This window comes from Suricata suricatta, chromosome 6 (assembly GCF_006229205.1).
Source record: "Suricata suricatta isolate VVHF042 chromosome 6, meerkat_22Aug2017_6uvM2_HiC, whole genome shotgun sequence".
Taxonomy (NCBI): domain Eukaryota; kingdom Metazoa; phylum Chordata; class Mammalia; order Carnivora; family Herpestidae; genus Suricata; species Suricata suricatta.
This window is the reverse complement of record NC_043705.1, coordinates 104,433,045-104,454,061: the sequence shown is the minus strand read 5'-3', so window position 1 is coordinate 104,454,061 and position 21,017 is coordinate 104,433,045. Positions and strand designations below refer to the sequence as shown.

At 41.6% G+C, this 21,017-nt stretch overlaps 1 protein-coding gene and 1 long non-coding RNA gene across 5 annotated transcripts in view; one reads left to right on the top strand and one right to left on the bottom strand.

Moving 5' to 3' along the window:
* The window catches only part of GRIA1 (glutamate ionotropic receptor AMPA type subunit 1), a 296,626-nt gene that overhangs the window by 8,131 nt on the left and 267,478 nt on the right, over window positions 1-21,017 (top strand). The gene's annotated exons all lie outside the window — the stretch shown is intronic.
* On the bottom strand, window positions 3,883-8,230 carry LOC115294925. Its single transcript, XR_003910219.1, has 2 exons — window positions 8,125-8,230; window positions 3,883-4,410 (listed from the first exon to the last, which is right to left on the bottom strand). It is a non-coding gene; the product is annotated as an uncharacterized LOC115294925 (long non-coding RNA).

Here is a 21,017-nt window from a genome sequence, read left to right as displayed (position 1 = left end):
GCCTAAATGGCAATCAGGTAGGGACTAGCTGCCTAATTATGGTAGGTTTTCCTCTGTTATAAATCCTTTCAGGAAGCCCATAGGATCTAACCAGACTTTAGGCATGGATAGCAGACAGATGACATCTTAACTCTTGCCTAAGGGTCCCTCATCATTTTTAGAGCTGTAGATTAATAATCCATTAATTTTTTGATTGACCTTCACAGTGCTCTTTAAAATGTGGTATAAAAATCCAGATTTCTGTCTTCTGTAAAAAACTTAGAGCATTGGGCACCCCCAGACCTATATTCCTTCTCAGCTTCTATTGTCTAGAGCTGAGAAATGCTCTTCGGTTTAATATAAGGCATAAACTCTCAAGTTTACCAACTCTCTATTGTACATGTGGCCAGTGTAACAAAATTACGCTGCTTGCCAAGGCCTGTAAGCAAGCCAATGTGCTCACACCTAATTTATGTCTTTCAGCACCTGTCATTTCATTGTTTCATTCAAATAATATCTATTCTTCACTCTGTAACTAGTAGTAGTGGATGCAAAATATGTGTGACCTCTGCCCTCAAAAAATCTCTATGCAGTAATGGAATTAATGGAGGGCTGGTGCTGAAATAGACAAAGTTTATTTCAAAGATCTACCCTGTGACAGATACTTCACATATGTTTCCTTTGAGTTCTCTAACAATCCTAGAAGGTTATTATCCCTATTTTGTAGATGATGCTATTGAGACTGATGAGCAAGAGTAAGTGTCTTCCCCATATTCTGCATTGGAGAAGGGCTGACCTAGTATTTGAAGTCAGCTTTGGGGACTCCAAAACCCAATGAGCTTTCCCTCTCGGTGAAGTTTATGATTTGGGCTTAAGAGCTGAGACTTCTGAGACAGAACATGGCTGTGGAAATAAGGAAGACTCCTCTGGGGAGACTGAGCAGGCACTGAAGGGTGGGGCATGTGCTTGTTTCGAGGAGGTGGAGAGTTCAGAGTTTCTCTTGCACCCCCCTGTGCTGTCAGTTAAATGGCAGATGTCTGCATTTATCTGATTGATGTTACAAATCTGACTGTGGCTTCTCCATCTTCCCTTATGCCCTCATTTTAAGACATGCAGGCATTAACATGTGTCTGTATTTTCACTCTTGATTTTTTTCTAATATTGCTAATCATAAAGGTTTTGGTGCTGAGGTTTGTGAACATTGCTTACTCTAACTAAGTTGAAGCCTTTGTTGAAATCAGCCAGATTACTGTTCTCCTTCAGATGGTCAAGATAAATGGTTAAGATTCATTAATTTGTTCATTCATCCAAAACTTACTATTATTGCCCTCCATGGAGCACATGTACCATTACTACCCCTTTACAGATGCGAGCAGACAGCATTCATTGATTACAGAATTCTTTTGCACTGAAGGTAGACATGGTCTTAAATTATATCTTTTCTTTTTTTTTAATTCTTTCTCACCATAGCATTACAGGCAGCTACTACAAATTGGTCAGAGTTGAAGTTGATGCAAGAGATAAAATCCACTTGCCAATATAAGGTATTACAATACAGTAGGAATTGAGGAAAATAAAATGCATTAAGCATTGATTCTCCCCTTAAGGGGCTCAGGTTCTTATAGAGGAAATAGGCATACGCAAAAAACCTGACACACACACACACACACACACACACACACACACACACACACACCAGGTTTGAGGCAGTGAAAAGTATATGAATGGAGATTTGAAGACATGGGTTCAAATTCTGGACTATCTAACTTCTGGAAACATCCATGTATGTGACTTTGAATGAGGCACGCCTCCCATCCTCATTTAGAAAATAAAGCTCAGGGGTGCCTGGTTGGGTCAGTTGGTTAAGCATCCAACTCTTGATTCAGCTCAGGTCATCTTGTGGTTTGTGGGATCGAGCCCCGTGCCAGGCTTTGAGCTGAGTGTGGAGCCTGCCTGGGATTCTCTTCCACTCTCTCTGCTCCTCCTCTGCTCATGTTTTTTCTCTCAAAATAAATAAGCATTTAAAAATAAATAAATAAAATAAAGCTCATATGATTTCTAAGAGTCCTTCTAGGGCTATATTTCTATGGTGAGCATGTATGGAAAACTCTTGGATAAACTGTTTAGAGAAGAATCTCTTATATCAGCCACTAGATTGGTTGAGAATCGCAGGAAAACTCCAAACTTTCCCCCTACCAAGTTACACATGCAGGCTACATTTTGTATGCTGGTACAGGAGTACTAAGCCTCCCATGGGCCTCAGGTACATTCTTTCAATATTTAACAAGTGTTTATGGAGGGCTTACCTATGTGAACAAAAACAGAAGGCAGCCCTGTGCTCATGGAGCTTACCAGCTAGTGAGAGAGGCAGATATTAGTCAAACAATTGTACAGATGAGTATATCATTATAGATTGTGATAAAGATGTGAAAGAAAGGACCGTGATTCAATGAAAGCCTATTACAAAGGAATCAGCTCTGGGCAAATGGATGAATAGGTTTTGAGGGGGAGAACTCAAGGCTGTTTAGTGATGTGGCGCTGAGAACAGGAGGCATAGTCTAGAAGCCTCCTGGACAGAGGCCTGTTAGGGGGGACGTGAGGGATGAGGGGAGCGTGAGGCTGGAAAGGATGGCAAGGGCTAGGCCTTGTGGGCCCTGTTACAGATTTTGATCTTTAGCCCAAGAGCCGTGGGAAACCCACTAAAGGGTTTTAATCATGTTCAGATTTCTGCTTTCTCACCAGGAATCAGATGCTTGAGAGCACTTTGCCACTTTTGTGTTCCCTGAAGACTTTCTGCTTATGTAGCAATGACCTTTGTGCCTTTACTCTTGTTGCCATTTGGGACGAACTCTGGCAGTTGGCAGAGGGACGGGACAGATGCTGGGGTCAGGGGAAGTTGATGACTATGTATAGAGCTAAGTTGTCACATGGACTCTGTGATGTGCCTGTAGGTGTTCTCTTGGGGACTAAAGCCTGGGCCAGCACAGGGCTGGTAGGACTATGCATGGAGACAAGGACTCATCTGGAGTCCCTGCTTAATTTCATCAGCAGTAAAGGCTATGCTACGCTGAACTTTGCTGCAGTGAAACTGGACACTTCCATGCCGCTTCTTCCGCTTGTACCTAGAAACTGTTCCTTCCATGTTTCCCTTTGAATTCTGTCCTTCTGGGCAGTCCTAGCCTTTACATCACCTCTCCAGGAAGCCTTCCTTGCTTTCCCATGGTCATATCCTCCTCTGCCTCTTGGCCCTTTGTACCTTCCCTATAGCAACTGTTGTACTTAGCCCTGGGTTTTAGTCACTTGGATCCTGATCTTATCTGACCAACTGGTCTAAGCAACTTGGGAGCTGTGGCCACTTTTTATTTAGCTTCTCACTGCAGTGTCTACCACAGAATAGTGTTCAGTGATGCTAGTAGAATTAGTGAATGATTGAGGGAATGAATGAATGAATGCATAGCTATATAATATATAACATCAGAAGCAGGGATGAGAATAAACCTGAATTATTACCATTTATGGGGGTAGTGCTTTGATATTATGAGTTTTGAAAGTTCCAATAGGCTGTGTTGTAAATTCCTGTGGAAGGCTATTATAACTGTGCTGTTAGAAAGTGATGAGGGTGAAAAACGGTTGTAAGTCAAATCGGAAGCTCAGTCTGGCTCCTTCTGGACTATTGTCAGTAAGAGTCCTAAATAAGGTACAAGGCTCTACTTTATAGATCAAGGATTTCTGGTTCAAGGCCTGGCTGTGCTATTGATGCCTTGTATAGCTTGGACACGTCAAGTCTATTTTTTTTTTTTAACTTCAGTTTCTTTCAAATGAAGGAAATAACTATACCAATTATATGTGGTTATTAGGAGAAGGAGCAAATGATAATTGATTTCAAATCAACTTCCCACTCAATACAATACCATGAAGTGGGTGCTTTTATTCTACCCTTTCCCCAAATGAGGAAACTGAGCTCTCAGAGGGGGTGAGAGAGGGCATTAGCTAGGTAACGTGCTTCTGGTTCCATCTCTAGACATCTGCAGTCTGAGCGGGCTCTCTTCATTCCACTGACTGCTGTGCCGCTGCTCTTGTGCACCCTGTAGTTTCCCTCCTATAGCAGCAGCTCTGCTCCCCTGCTATCAGGGCTTATGGCTTTTGTCACACGGCCCCCTGCACGTTCTTGTGGCCTGTGCTGCTCTGTGCCAGCTGCAGTCAAGGTGTGCATTATGCTGAAGCCGCTGGAAATCTCTTTCCATGCCGACTGCTCTTGCAACTTTGGTGTGTCACAGCTTGCTGTCCAAAGAGCACACAGAAGCCTAAGGCCATGGGAGGACCAGATCGCAGAGGATGCAGGCAAAACTGGGGTTAATGAGGCAGTTGTAGGCTAATAAAATCGACACCCAATTGTTAAGCCTGTTTCTGTGTGTTCATTATGTAGAATCTCTAGGATGGAAATGAATATTTTAAGAATAGCATTTATTTTGTGGACAAAAGTAATATGCATACCATTGGAAGCCACTAAACAAAATAAACTTCATGTAATTAGATTACTAAAAATAAACTTCTCATCTTTTTTCTGAACATATCAATTTAAAAGTTAAGAATGGATGTATAAGGCCGCCTGGATGGATCAGTCAGTTAAGTATCCAACCTTGGCTCAGGTCATGATCTCATGGTTTGTGGGTTTAAGCCCTGCATCAGGCTCTGTGCTGACAGCTCAGAGCCTGGAGCCTGCTTCGGATTCTGTGTCTCCCTCTTTCTCTGCCTCTCCCCTGCTTGTGCTCTGTCTCTCTCTCAAAACTAAATAAACACTAAAAAAAGAATATATTTATATTACTGTCTTATAAAATGAATTTTTTTTTGCCCAGTGTTACATATGTTACTTTGAATATTACACATTCTTTAAAGTTTATTTATTTTTGAGAGAGACAGAGACAGTGTGAACAGGGAAGGGGTAGAAAGAGAGAGAGGGAGAGAGCAAATCCCAAGCAGACTCTGGGCCATTAGCACAGAGCTCGATGTGGGATTTGAACCCACAAAACCTGAGCCAAAACCAAGAGTTGGACATTTAACTGAGGAGGCCACCCAGACACTCCATGAATATTCCACATTTATTTTTAATATCTTCCTAAAAGCCTATTATACATTTGTACAATTTACATATGTACATTTATATAATTTGTCTCATTTTATTGAATATCTAGTTTATTTCCAAATATTTTACTACAAACAATGCTATGATGATCATCCCAATAAAAGTTTAATCATTAGTATATATTATTCTGATTTTAAGAGCATTATAGACCAGTAGGACAACTACCAATGAGATTTAATAGAATAGTTAGTGTACACAGGAATTGAAATAATTTGTTCAATGTTGGAATTGACTTGCTGTATGACCTTGAGAAATCTTTGTGCCTAGTAGAGTTTCCAGATATATAATATGAGGTTATAATGCCAGTTTCTCTGGGTTATTAGAAGAGGCAAATGTCATTACTTACATGAAAGAGTTTTGAAAAATCAGAAGTGCTAAGGAAATGCAGGGTAATACAATTAACTAGGCTTCTTATCTATTAGCATAAATGCACCACGAGTACAATGTGACTAATTAATCTTTAGTGTTTTCCTATGAGGGTGGTCATTATCTATGAATGAATCTATTTTGTAGATGGGGAAATTTGAAATCTTAAGGAGGCTAAGTTTACCCAGGGTCCAAATATGCAACAATGCTAAATCTAAAAGGATGTCTTTTCATTTATGACTCAGGCCACAAGACTGGACTAAATATGTGGGCTAGTGTCCTTAGCCTAAGAGATTATTGCTTATAGAGAGAAGGGCCAACCCCATTTGGGCAGTGAGCAGTCGGGACTCTCTTGGTAGCAAGTGACAGAAACTTAACCAACTGGATAGTTTTGACTTCATGTGCCAGTAGATTCAGGGACTTGAATAATGTCATGAAGACTGAGATATACTTCCTGGATTTTCAGTCTTAGCTTTTCACTACATTGTCTTTATTCTCAGGCATATATGTGTGTGTGTGTGTGTGTGTGTGTGTGTGTGTGTGTCAGATCCCACTTTTCAGATTCCAGCACAACCAGCCTTTACCTGCCCATCTCAAGGTCCAATGGAAAGGAAACTTCTCTTTTTCCATCAGTTCCCATAAGAAAATAATCCTGGGCCTGGTGTCACTGAAAAAAATCAGGACTTATACTCATTTCTGAACATGACACCATGACCAGGATATTGTTGTCTTTTGGTTGGTCTAGATCCATTCTTAGAGCTTGAGGTGGAGAGAAGGACTAGATGGATTGTTAGTTTCAGTCAGCCTTCACCCTAGACTACATGGACATTGGGGAGGAGTCGTTCTCCAAAGGAAATCAGGATGCTGTTACCAAAACAATGGATATTAGATGCTCAGTAGGCAAAAAAGAAAAGAAAGAAAAAGAAAAAGAAACCACAGATGTTCTCTTATAGCACATCTCAGCAGCAGAAGAAATTCATAGAGGCTAGAGCTGGACCAACTGTTGACATGCTGAGGCACAGAAGAGTCACCAGTAAGAAAAGAGCAGACTGGGGGGCTGGGGTGGATCAAATGCTTAAACATCTGATTCTCAATTTTGGCTCAAGTTATAACCTCACAGTTTGTGGGATGGAGCCGTACTCTGGGCTCTTTGCTGAAAGTGGGAAGCCTGATTGGGATTCTTTCACTTTCTCTACCTCTACCTCTACATTCTCTCTCTTTCCCTTTCTCTGGCCCCTCCTCCCTTTCTCAAAATACATAAACATTAAAGAGAGAGAAAGAGAGAGAGAGAAAGAGAGAGAGAGAGAGAGAGAGAGAGAGAGAGAGAGAGAGAGAGAGAAGAGCATACAAGGGATTCTAGTGGGGAAGGCAAGATCTTAAGTCAGTGTAGGCAAAAGGTTTGAAATCCAGGCAGATTCATGAGTAAGTCAAAGCTGAGGAGACTTTGATAATCCCATTTCAGCCAGGAGTAAACCTGTGTTCATGGAACAATTTTTGGAAGTTTGTCCACCCACATGGCTAGGGGGTGGTATTTTCAAATTACTTTTTGACACAATGTTGGGGCTGTCAGCCCTAAGATACCTTGTGATTTTCAGGCACCTGTGCTCTCTCCCAGTGACCAAGACATTTCCTGCTCTACTCAGACACTCAAGCTATTGTGCACAAACTCTTTAACAGTCCTGGTTGGAATCCTGGCTGCAAATCTGATGAGCCTACACCACCAGATGGTGGGTTCTTCTAATTGGTTCCATCCCTCCTAGTTTTTGGCAGGAATGAAGGCTTCCCTATGCCTGACGAGGGGGACAGAGTGAGCCAGGATGAAATGAAGGAGGTTTTAACCTCTGTTAAACAGGGAGAGTTCTTAAGTTAGTTTCTGTTCAAGGAGAACAGGGTAATATGGTTCTTTTTTGCCAGGTCATGGATTCACATTGGACTGAAATCCTAAAACTAATACTGATGAGACATAGGATTATGAGGACTGGAAGTTGGTTTGTTTAGCTAGAGAGGTTAACTGATCTGGAGGAGGGCATTCATTTTATTCAGTTATTGATATTTATGAAACATTATGGTAGATTCTATTATTTTTTGGTAATTATTCATCTCTTCCCCCAAACTCCTTGGGAAGAGTATATCTTCCTGCTCCATTAATGTTATGTTTGGTCATGTGACTTGCTTTTGCAACTGGAATGTTGTTAGGCATGTTTCAAGCAGAGGCCATGAAAAAAACACACCTCAGTGACCCTGCTGGTTTCAGAAGAAAGATAAATACAAAAAAAAAAAGAGGTGCTACAGTCAACCCACAAACTAATGTCTGAAGCGGTGCTGTCCTAGCTGACCTGTAGACCTGGAACATGACAATAAATGCTCATTGTTATATACACAAAATTTGGGGGTGGTTTGTTATACAGCAATATCTGACCAATACAAACAACTACTATATATTCCACATTTTACTAGTCACTAAAGCAACACTGGAAAATGATGGATATGGTCCTGGCTTCCACAGGGCTTATGTTCTTTAGGGTGAGATAGGCAATAAATACATTAATAAATAAAAAAATAATGGGAACTGTTAATATGGTTATAAAGAAGATAGAATGTGGTGACAAATCACCATGGTAGAAGACAATACTTACTTTAGATTAAGTGGTCAAGGAAGGCCTCTCCAGGGAGGTGACTTTTGAGCTCAAATATCAAAGTTGGAAATGAGCCTGCCAGGGGTCCCTGGGTGTTCAGTTAGTTGAGCATCTGACTGTTGGTTTCAGCTTGGGGCTTGATCTCACAAAGTGATCTCACAATTCATGAGACCAAGCCCGTGTCAGGCTCCACACTGACAGTGCAGAGCTTGTTTGGGATTCTCTCTTCCTCCTTCTCACTGTCTCCTTTCTCTCTTTCTCGGCCTCTCCCATGCTCATGTGGATGCACACCTGCATGCTCTCTCTCAAAACAAATAAGTAAACTTAAAATAAAAAAAAAGAATTGAGCCACCCAGAGAGGAGTATGATACCCTGTGGAATGTGAAAAACCAGGCATACTGGGTAAGTTAGATTGAGAATCTTGGTCTAGGCAGTAGAGAATGGAGGGGCCCTGAAAAAACGCCTTGCAAATTGGGTCATTCCATTGTCCCAAGGCATAGGCTAGTTCCTCTATATCATGTTATACATGTAAGTCAAAGGCTGACAAAGGGGCACTTGCTACCAAGACGAGACAGCCACAGGACATGGAAGCCACTGAGCATAACAGAGACCAGTTGTAAGGTTCCTAGGGCATTCCTACCAGAGAGGTGATGAAATTGGCCATCCTTTCTGTCCTGGTTCCAGAATAGTTCAGAGTTGTTGCTGTTGCTTCAAAGAATGGCAGGAGGTGTGTGTGTGTGTGTGTGCGTGCGTGTGCGTGTGTGTGTGTGTGTGTGTGTGTGTATGTATATTCATTCTTTCACAGAGAAGGGAAATGAACTAGATGGTTTCTAGATTCTCCCCTAGTCCGTGATTATAAAACTTAAGGATTCTGAGATTTAAATTATGTGTTGAAGGAAATGTCAAATCAAAGTACTTCATCTTAGCTCTCTGCCAAACTCCATTTGTTAATTGAGGTGGTTAATTAGGGCAGAGTCTCAAGCAGGCAAGAATAAGCTCCAACCATCCCTAACTGATCTGGTAAAGCCTGTGGAGTGTCATAGCCACAAGGGGGGACAGAGAACACCTGAAATGTGAGCTCTCCATTTAATCTGTACTCCAGACTCCAAAAAGCAGGAATCTTTGGGAATGGGAAGCTTATAAGAATGCACATGAAGTCTAGAAACTGGGTATTTATTAGCTTTGGGGAAACTACGTAAGCTGTACCTACTATATCTTTTCTTCCCTCTCCAAGATCATTCTGAATACCTTAAAATATGGTTTCTAACTATTGTGATGAACCAGTTCCTCTAGGGTTATTATGTATTTCTCATCAACCATTCCAGCTCTATTATGTTTTTGTTACTCATAGCTGAACACCTGTGAGGACCTTCAGACCCCTTCTAAGAATCTGTAGCTTTGTGATGCTATCTTCTTCCCACCAGCAACACTGGGGCTCTCTCTGACCCATTTTTTTCTCCTCCCCCCCAATGCCTACCTTATCTCCCCAAGATGTTAACCTCTACCTTTTGGGTCCAATATGTCAAAAACAGATTTTGGCCTCTTCTCTGCCAAGCCCATTGTTCTTCCCTCGCTTTATTTCTGTTGAATTACCCAGTCTCAAAATGTTAGTGTCTGTTTAACTCCACCAGACCATTCTCTCCCCATCCAATACATGTGATGTGGTGTCCAATACAGGTGATGTGTTGTCCAATACATGTCATGTGTTGTTTTGACTACCACAATGACTCTTGACCATGCCCACATTTTTCTTCCTTTTTCATCAGATTGTATCTTTTAGCTTCCTGACTAGTCTCTCTGTGCTATGATCCACTTGCCACACAGCAGGTAGTTCAATTTCATGAGGACCAGAAACCTTATAATCATGAAACTTCTCTGTCATAAAAAAAATTGTTGATGACTCTCCATATTGTTTTAGGTTCAAACTCAGCCCAGAATCTGAGGCTTTCAATAGTACAGTCTCAGTTTGCCTTATCTTTTGAGATTTATCTAACAGTCCACACTATGTGTTCTAGCCAGAGCATCCTACCCAGTCTTGCTACAAACATGCCTCTCAGTCTCTCACTGCTCTGCTTTTGTTCAGGCTTCTGCTTCCACTTAGCATAGCCCTTCCCACCAACTGAGAATACTTCATTTATTCAACTCTTATTTCCTGAGCACTCACTCTTTATCAGACTGTGGGGATGGATCAGAGAACAAAATCAACAAACTCCCTGTGTACTTGGCATCTACATTCTGGTGAACACATAAATAAATATAATGATTTCAAATAATTGGTAAATGCCACAGATATGGCCAAATAGAATCATGGAACAGACAGTAGTCTAGAGAGCTACTTAAGTAGATAGTCAAGGTTAGATAGTCAAGGTAGGCTTATCTGAAGGGGCAATATTTTAACTGAGCCATGTTGTAACCAATAGAACTTACTGCAGTGATGGGAGACATTCTATATCTGTGCTATCTAGTACGGAAGCGACTAGCTACATGTGCCTGTTGAGCATTTGAAACGTGGCTAGTATGACTAAGAAACAATCTTTAATGTTACTTGATTTTAGTTAATTTAAATTTAAATAGCCACATGTGACTGATGGATACCATATTAGCACAGACTTAGGATCTAGAACTTTCTAGACAAAAAGAGTAGTAAGTGTAAAGCCTTTAAAGTTAGAGTGACTTTGTGGATTCCAAAACCAAAAAGAAGATCAGTGGGCTAAAGAATACTGGAAAAAGAGTTAGGCAGACTGTTTTGTAGGCCACCAAAAGGAACTGAGATTGATTTTAAGTAATAAAAAATACTAATAGATTTCAAGCTTAGGATTATACGATTTGATTTATATTTTTAAAAATGATTCCTCTGCAGAGAAGAAGAAAGTGATAAATTGATATGAAAATGGTGTGTATTACTCAGTTACTGCTGCGTAACAAAGAACATCAAAATCTTTGTAGCTTATCCAAAACCTTTTTTTAAACAATTGTAGTCTACAGATTATGGATCACCTGTTCTAGGATGATAAGGCAGACAGACACCAGGAGGGTTTAGACATAGTCCATGTGTTTTGTTTTGGAAGTTAGGGTAAAGGGGCAGCACATACAAAAACAGTTGCTATTCTCTTGGAGGATCACAGGAGCACAAGAGCCTAGCTTTATCATGCAAGTATAATTAAAGGCTTTGCTTTTGTCCTGTCTTCTATTATTTCATTGGTTCAAGCAAGACATATGGCCAAACCTAACACTCTTGGGACAGAGAAATAGACTCTACCATCTAAGAAGGATTACAAGTCACATGGCAAAGGATGTGGATGTGTCATTCTTCATAGTAACCCAGTGCCCCACAGAAGGGACCCAGGAAGAAGAGTTAAGAGGCTCAAGCAATAGTCTATGTGATAGATGATAGTGGTTTGAACCAAGGTGGTAGCAGAGGAAATAAAAAAGGAAGATTTGTAATTTATCTTAAAGGTGTTTACAACAGGACTTGATGATGGATTGAAAACAAATTATATGGTAAAGAAACCGGATCTACTTTCAAGGTACTTCTCAGATATTATTACTCTTCTATGAAATGATTTCCCATTTCTTCAATTATAACTAATCTCTTCTTCCCCTCTTTTACTAGTTCCCTTTTTTTCATACTGCTTTTATTGGTCCTTTTGACTTTCTATTTTCTAAATATGGGAAAAGGTCATATCTACTATCAAGACCCTGAGCCCTTTGAGGTGGGGCAAGGGAAACAAGATTGTATTTGCAATCCAAATTCTTGGGGCAGATGCCCAGTAAATATTTCCAAGGTAAGTATAATGGTTAAGAACAAAGACTTTGGAGACATTTTTCTAATTTTGAAGCCTGTGTGATATTTGCAAGTGACTTCACCTGGCAAAGCCTTTGTTTCTTATTTTGTCAAGTGGCAGTAATAATTTATGCTTCTCAGAGTTAGTATAAGGATTGTATGAGATAAATGTGAAAAGTGCTTAGCATAGGGCCTGGCATAGTAAGTGCCCACCAAATGGGAGCCATTATTGTTTGTTCAATTTAATTGTTTGTGATGACAAGCTTTTTTTGAAATGCCCTCAAGAGTCTTCATCAGAAAATCCTGTGTTCATGTTGAAATGAGGGGTATTGAGAATAAAAGTGCTCTGGATGGGATTTTGTAATTTAGTTAGGAAGTATCTAGATCTAAAGCTTCTTTGATCTGGAAATGACAGCAACAACAAAACCCCAAAATAGAGCCACTTTGCTACTTGTTTCCTTTTACCATCTGCCAAGATGATTCCTTTTAGTTCTCTAGGTCTTGCTTAGAGTCAGCTGCCTTAAAATAATAAAATAAAATAAAATTTAAATCTGGTCCTGCACTTATTTGGGAACAAGAAAGCAAAATGCTTTAAATATATAGCTAGTTTCTGCTGGAGTGAAATATAGGGCGATGTTGACTGAAATGTTTGAGGGATGAACTTCTCTGGGAAAGCAAATTTTAAGATACAATGGTGGATTAATAAGAACTTCAATTTGTTTTAAAAAAAACATTTGTAATTGAGACAATTCTGAAATGTATTCTTCTGCCTTCCTGCCTTAGTAAGATGATTATTTGATCCTAGTTTAAACTTGCCTTGATCACGAGTATCTGACCAGTCCAGGCGGTGTTGTGAACATGGATTGTCCAGTATTGTAGATGAGAATGGTGAAATCGATGAAATAGGCTTCATGAACAAAAAGGAGAGTTGACGTGCTAAGTGTGAAGATTTGGATGGAGGTTTCTGGGGGGCCTGGAAGATATATTTGAAGAGGTGGACCAGTTTCAGACTAGACAATGCTTTGAAGGCCATGAAAAGTTATTTCAGAGATAGAATAATAAATTAAAGTTTCATAGCTGATACTCAAAAGGTCCTCTTTTTATAGGAATAAAAATAGTTTTATTTAGCACTTACTAGAATAATCCTCCATGATAATAAAGTTACCTGATGTTAAATAACACAGAAAATCTACATTTTTACATGATAGAGCCTAAAGGATTAGTTTTTAAAGGGTGTTAGGAACCCATCTAGTCTGTGTTTACTGTTACAGCTCTGATGTTCTGAGGCTACTGATAGATTTTCCCTGGATGTTGGGGTGGATAAGGAAGAATACATCATTAGAAATTTAATAATATGGGATTAAAACAAAGTAGGGAAATTCTATTCTTCTGGATTTTGAAGCCCCTTTGCTATACTAATATGTTGTTCATTGCTCAGAGGAGGGTACAGTATGAATTTCCTAAACATAGTAGTCCCCCTTTGTAGTGAATTACCTATTAATACCTTGTAAGAATCAATGCCTCGTCTGATCCTCTGTTTTACATATGGTAAAGCTAAGGCCCAGAGAGGACAAAGGCCTTTCCTTGCATTAAGTTAGTCTCTGGGTCATGATTCTAACACAGGACATTTGATCACCAAGAAAGGCCTTATTCCACTCTTCCTGGCATCCTATCAATTTTTGGAGCCAGTTCTCCAAACAGTTTTACCCAGAACAAGGAATTGCTGGTGATTTCAGAAAGAACTGGCAGACTCCAGGGAAACAGTTGCCAAATTGCCACTGTGCTCCCTTTTCTCAGCCCTGGGTAACCTACGTTTAGGAAGAACATCCAGGAATAACACCCAGCCTTTATACTACTATTTTTAAAAAAAAGCCCCTAATCTGTTTTAAAATGAGACAAGTTGAAACAAATTAGTTTTCATGCAACTATAAAGTTAATATATATAAGCAGGCTTCATTCAGAGACTGAGCTGTGCTGACATACAGTAGAGAGGGGCAATAGGACTAGAGGGAGCATCTGCTGCAGGCCATTATCTGATGGAACCAAGTCTACTCTTACAGGTATTATAAAGAAATCGGATGAGTGGGTCCTCTCCATCTTGGGTGATTGGACTTTGGACTACACAGACAGGTCACAGGAATGACAGTGCCATACATAAAGACCACATTCAGAGGGTCAAGGATCTGGAAAGCATTTCTAGTGAGGATGGTTGGAAGCTGTGAGAAAGAAAGTCTTGGACTGAGTATGGCTCCCTCTTCATCCCAAACATCTGAACAGTCATCTTTGAAAACGGATTGCATTTTTTTCCCTGTTGCTTAGGAGTCTAAACAAAGACCAATGAATGAATGGGAGGTTTGGCTTGATGGATCTTGGCTAAGTATGGCAGAGGCCATTCTAGGAGTGTGGACTAGTTAGCAGTGGAGAGGGTTCCCTTTATCTGATTCTGGGCATTTCCCAATCAGCCTGACTGTTGGAAACCTGACCTGTCTGTCTTCAGAAGCACTTTACCATCTTTACCCTGATGACCTAGTGCCTGTGGGATCACTTTTAGGAGGTCATAGGTTGGTTTCATACTTGCCTTTTTCAGCATCTCTGACCAATAAAGGCATATCTTTCTGTGCAGACCACTAATTCCATGAACTGGTGCTAGACTGAATTGTGTCCCTTCAAAATTCATATGTTGAGTTCTTAACCCAAACTGGTGTTTGGAGATGGATCTTCAAAGGACAATTAGGTCTGGAGGAGGTCATAAAATTGGACCCTTCCTGGTGGGTTTCGTACCCTTATAAGGAAGCATACCAGAGAGCTTGCATGCTCATTCACGTATACACTCAGGCTCTCTTTCTCTCTCTCTCTTGCTTCCTCCATTTCTCTCTCTCTCCCCATACACACACACACAGAGGAAAACCATATGAGCATACAGTGAAATGGCGGACATCTGCAAGCCAGCAGGAGGGCTCCCACCAAACACCAATCATGCTGGCACCCTAATTTCAGACTTCTAGCCTCTAGAACTGTGAGAAAATATATGTCTGTTGTTTAAGCCACCCAGTCTATGGTATTTTTTATGACAGTCCAATACAGACTGTATGCAGACTAATACAACTGGTAATTGAGGTGTTTCCTCCTTTGCAAGTGGAACTACTTAGATGGTAGATAGGAAGCAAACAGAAGTTTAAGCAATAGGGTTGGGTGGGGGCATGCATATGAGAGCTAGAGGGACTCTTGTAGACGAGACCTAGGATTTGACAGTTCTGCTAAGGGCTGGCCCTGTGCCCAACCTCCTCCCACTTCTCTTCATCTCACTAGACCAAGAAAATATGCACATCTGTTATCCACAAATACTCTGAATTCCCCCGCCAACGCAGATTCCCAGGAAAACCTAACACAAGCAGAGCAGTGGAGGAGATGCACAGGATATTTGGTGTTTCTTAGGAAGATGGCTGATTTTTTCTGACATCTTCTACCTTGGTCTCTTCATTTGTCCCTAGTCCGTGAGCCACAGGATGGGCCAGAAGAAAGACGCAAACGGGACAGTAGGTCGTAAGCCTCAGTTCTGTCACTGATAAGTGATGTTATCTTGGGTAACTCATAGATCCTCTTTTTTTCCTCAGTTCTCCTCCATGACCCTGACCACTCCCACAGCCTCAGTTTCCCCATGTATTCCTGTTTCACAGAGACCATAGAGAGTAGCGACTATAAATTCAGACTTTGGTATCAAATGTCTCATGAATTCAAGATCTGCCACTTTTCACCTGTGCAATAGCTCTGAGTTTCAGTTTTATAGCTGTCAAATGGGGTTAATAACAGTCCCTATCACACATGGAATGAACAGTCCCTTTTCATGCATGGAGTGAAAAATTGCCTGTGAAGGGTTGAATGCAGAGCCTGTTATGCCAAATAAACACTAGGTCTATCTTGCTTCCACACTGCTGAAAGATTTGCAGTGTGCCCCCAAACACCCTGCTGTAACATACTTCTAGGCCTTGGCTCTGCTGGCCTGAGAGACTCCTACTCACTTTGTAAGCCCCCGTTGAAAATCTGGGGAACTCAAGGGGAAGGTTTCCTGGCTGTTCAGGTCACTAGTCCTACAATCCCAAGGAAGCAGTGTTGTGCTTTCTCTAGCAATTATTATTCATAACCCATCGTGTTGTGATGAGTTTCTCACAAGACTGTTCTTCTTGCTGAATCTCACATTTCTCCAGGACAAGGTTGATGTCTTTTTTAAGCAGTTATAAACAAAACTAGCACTGCCTTCATTAGGCATTCAGTATTTGAAGGATGGTCCTTGGCTGGATGAATGAACGAATTAACAGCTTATTAGATGAATGGGAATCCACCACATCCACTTCTGAGGCATAAACATGTAGCCATTTCCTTAACATTCCATTAGTTTAATAACTATTTATGAGCATCTGCTGCAAGTCTCATGTTTGTAGTCTTAGGGTTAAAAGACATGTCCATCATTTCTATGAGCCAATCACATGACTCTTTCATGATCCTGGCAGCAGCCTTTGTTGTAAAAGAGAGCAGATATGATCACAAGTGCCTCAAAGCGTGAGAAGCTCCCCCAGCCCAGGGGGCGCTAGGCTTGGTCTTATTTGATCAATGAGCAAACAAAGGCCCTTCTAGAAAATTTCAAGATAATCCTGAAAGGTCATAGAGTGCCAGCAGTTTGTAAGGATCTGGATTTGAATCTTCTATACCCTGCTAACTTACTGTGTGACCTCGGCTCAGATTCTTCCGTCTCTGGGGGTTTGGGATGGTCTCTGGTTTCCCTTTTACCTCCAGAATCATGTGATCTGGAACCTATCAGCTGGGAAAACAGCAAGGCTGCCTCTTCCAGATTTGCCTCCAGGAAGGAGAACTGTGTACGCACTTTGAACACATCAAAGCACTTGGGTGGCATGGGGGAGTATTATGACGAGGCTGATGGATCTTCCCTGAACTGGCACTTGCAGTGTTCCCATGCCAGCTGAAGAGAAGAAAAGAAAAAAACTAAAAGACAAAACCAAACCTAAAAACCGAGCATGATCTATGTCTGCTGAAAAATATTCTACTGATGGCAACATTCAATGATGAGGAGCAAATTGATGAAAACCTCAGCTTGGCCCGAGTGGCTGGACCCCAGCATGGCTGATAAAGGAGGAGAGACAGGGTGTGTGAGATGCAGCAACTGGGAGGGAAGCCAGCTCTGGGGTCAGCTTCCCTTATTTGTAACATACATCTAAGAGTGCATTGTCCCCAGCGACCCCAGAAACCCCATAGGCTTGGAAGATGCCCTCTGCTTTTGTCATTGGTCTTGCCACCCTCACCAGCACCAGGAGGCCCAAAGCAGCAAGGCGGCATGTCTCTCTTAATATTCAACGGAATTTGTTTTCAGTTTCCTGCCAGCATCCTCAATCCCCAGAGTGCCCACATGGCTTTCTATTGTCATCTGCTGCCTGATGACTAGCTGCTCTGCTAATGGCCCCCTGAGGGCTTACTTCCCCCTTGTCTTGTAGGGAGCAGGACATCTGGGCTTTGGGGATAGTAACCATCAGTGCTGGCCTGCAGAGCTTCCAGAAATCGGGGCAGGGACCCTTGAGGAGCTTTCGAGGGGCCCCTGTGCCCTAAGAAAAGGAGGAATTGAATTAGGCAGACAGGGATGAGATGTGAGCAGATGGAAACTAAGTAGCTGTGGCAGCTTCTTATAAAGAGATCACAGCTGGAGATGTGTTCATTAAGTCCCCCTCTCCGTTCTCCATTCCTCTCTCATGTACCCCCACATCTAGCTCATCAGCAAGTCTATCAGTGCTAGCTACAAATTATAGTTTAAATCCGAACACTTTATTTTTTCTATCTCCACTCCTGCCTCATATTTCACACCAACCTTATCCTTCTTGCACGTGCCTGCATTAACCTCCCACCTTACCTTCTTGTCTCCTTCTAGGCTGTGGACCACCCTGAAGCTCATGCAGCTTTTCAAAAGTATTAAGCTGACTATATCATTCCCTGCTTTAAAAAGTGCTGCCTCCATACCGTGGCCTACAAGGCCCTATAGGAGTCTGTCCCTCTCCAACCTTACCTCTTATGACTCTCTCATAGCACTAGATCCCTGCCTTCCAGGCCACCTTTTGTTTCTGGAACAGGCTGAGCTGCTTCCTGCCTCTGGGAAGCTTGGTGCTTCCCTCCCATTAGAATGAATCGGGTTGGCCCTGGGCTCATCATTCTCCTCTCAGCTCATGTGTTACTTCCTCAGAGAGAACTTCCCTGAGCACTCTACCTGAACTAATCCCGAACTGCCCTCCAGTTCAGCACTTCCTATATCCTTCAAAGCATCTTTTGTAATTAGTAACTCCTTTGTCTCGTTGCTTGTTGCATTATTTAATGTCTCTCTCACCCACTCAAGGTAAGAACCAAGAGAATACGATCTTGTTCACTGCGCCCTCAGTGTCTAGCTTGGACCTGGCACAGGGAAAGTGCCCGTAAACATTTATCAATTGTATGAATAAATGACTGAGTGACTGGATGAGTTTCTATAGTATACTTTTTCTGATCCTGGCATTGAACTCAGCCATGGGGAATATAGATATGAATGAGACAGGACCAAAGCCCTGAAGCTGCTTATAGTCTAACCGAGGGAAGCCCAGATGCCAAATAGTTTCAGGAGGAGTAGTGAATGGCACCATCACGAGGATAACAGTGGCTGGCCTTGAACACTTACTAGGTGCTCAGCACTGCGCAAAACATTTTGCTTGTATATTCCCTGTAATTGCCATAATAACTCTATAAGTTAGTATAATTACCTTTAAAGTATGTAACAACCCATTTGACAGATGCAAAAATGGAGATACAAAGAGAATCAAGTAACTTGCAGCTCGGTACAGATGTTAAGTGGCAGAGTGAGATTTCAGTTGGGCACCCTAACTCCATTCCAGAGCCTGTGCTCTTGGGCATAAGGGCACTGAGTCTCAGAGTATATTTCTCCTGGACCTGCAGTAGCTTCATCACCTGGCACCTTGTGAGAACTGCCCATTCTCTGACCCCAGCCATGATCTCGTGAAGCAGAGCTTCTGTGGTGGGGCCCAGAAATCTGTTTTAATATGCTTTCCAGGTGATGCTGAGGATACTTGCTAAAGTTTGAGAAGCACTGCTGGCTGGATGACTTTTTTCTGGGATAATTGTTTAGAATAGATCAAGATTTTTCCTCAGTTAATGCAATCGCAGCTCCCATTCTGTGAGTGTGTGTTGTTTTTGGGTCCAGAGTTCAAGAAGCCATGTTGTGACCTGAATTGAGCCATTTACCTTGCTTGAACCTGGCACCCAGGACATACAGCAGCAAAACATTGCCTGTATGAGCAGCCCCTATGAAGATGACTGATCTGCACGGGGTAGAGGCTGTGACCCCATTAACCTGGAGATATGTGCTTCACCAGGCAAAGAGAAGGGAACAGACCCCAAGACACGGGAAGCTTTCCTCCAAACGCAGTCGACTGGTTATTGAGCAAAATTTCATGTCAGACGTACTGCCTGGGGCTAAAGGTCATTATATAATCATAATAATTAGCAAAATAATAGTACCATAAATTTTGACTACACTTGTTACATTTTCAGGGCATTTTCACATCCATTTTCTCTCTTAATAATCTCTCCAGTCATTCAGAATAGGATAGGACTGGGCGTATTGTTAATCTGTCTGCCAGTGGCAAGGGAGGGGAAGAGATATGTCTGAAGTCTCATGGCCTGTTAGCTTAGTAGTGATAATAGCTAATACGTGTTGAGAACCTATTTGGGCCAGGCTGTATGCTAGATGTGTCAAGTTCAGTTTAATTTAATATAACCACTAGATTTGAGGCATCCAGACTCCCATCTGGTCTAAGCAAGGTTTCTTTTTTTCACCTCACTCTGAACTTTTTTCAACTCTCCAGTCATTTATTCATTCAGTCTTTATTTAGCTTGTATGCCATGCAGAGGTGACGGGGATGGAAGTGGCTGTGACTGCCCACAGGTCGCTGGCTTCCTCAGAGCCATTCCTGAGCAATGCAGTGCCACCCTCAGCGACCTTGTAGGACAAAGGCAAATTATAGTCAACCCTTGAGCAACATAGGTTTGAACTATGAGGCCCACCTAGATGTGGATGTTTTTCAGTACAGTACAGCACTAAATGTATTTCCTCTTCCTTATAATTTTCTTAATAATGCTTCCTTTTTTCTAGCTCATTTTATTGTAAGAATACCATATATAATGCATATTCAAAGCATGTGTTAATCGACTGTTCATGTTGCCAGTAAGGCTTCTAGTCAATGGAAGGCTATTAGTCATTAAGTTTTCGGGGAATCAAAAGTTATACTGGGTTTTTGACTGTGTGGGGCATCAGCACCCCTAACCCCGGTGTTGTTCAACAGTCAACTGTATTTATCATTTCAAAAGGTGCAAGATTCTCTGCAGTCCTCTGAGGTTTGAGCTTGGTGCATAAGAAGAAAGGATAACTCGTTTCTGATCAAAAATACAACATGGAGCCAGCTACAAAAGTAGCTGGAATAAACGAGGACACCTTCAAAACTGTCTTCTTGGGATCCCATGAATATGGAAGGGATGGAAGGAAGATGTGCTCAAGCAAAGGGAAGATTGAAAGATGGGGTCTTTCTAGATCTAGTTAGTGCCTGAGGCTCACCTCTACCTGTCCAGCCCTCTGCTTTGTCCTTCATGAAATAAGAACTGGAATTCCTACCTTTTCTGATTCATAGAAATCTTTGAAAGTCAAAAGTGAGAATTAGTAATAGTGATAATAATATTAATGGCTAACATCTATTGAGCAATTATATCTCCTACTCCCTTTCACTGGCTTATTTCATTTAATTCTCAAAGCATCTTATGAGGCAGGTACTGTTTTAGACTCCAAAATTCAGATCATAAAAACAGAGCTTCAGTAATTTACTAAGGTCAGCCCTCAGGAAGTGATAGAGCAAGGTTTTGGACTCAGGCCAGTTTGACCCCAGAATGTATTACTATTAAATCACTGTACCAGAGTTCCAAATTACCTGGGGAAATCATAAAGACTCTGCAGATATAAGGTATAATGATGAAATGCATGGAATGCAAAAGATGAGGCCTGGGATCAGAAGCT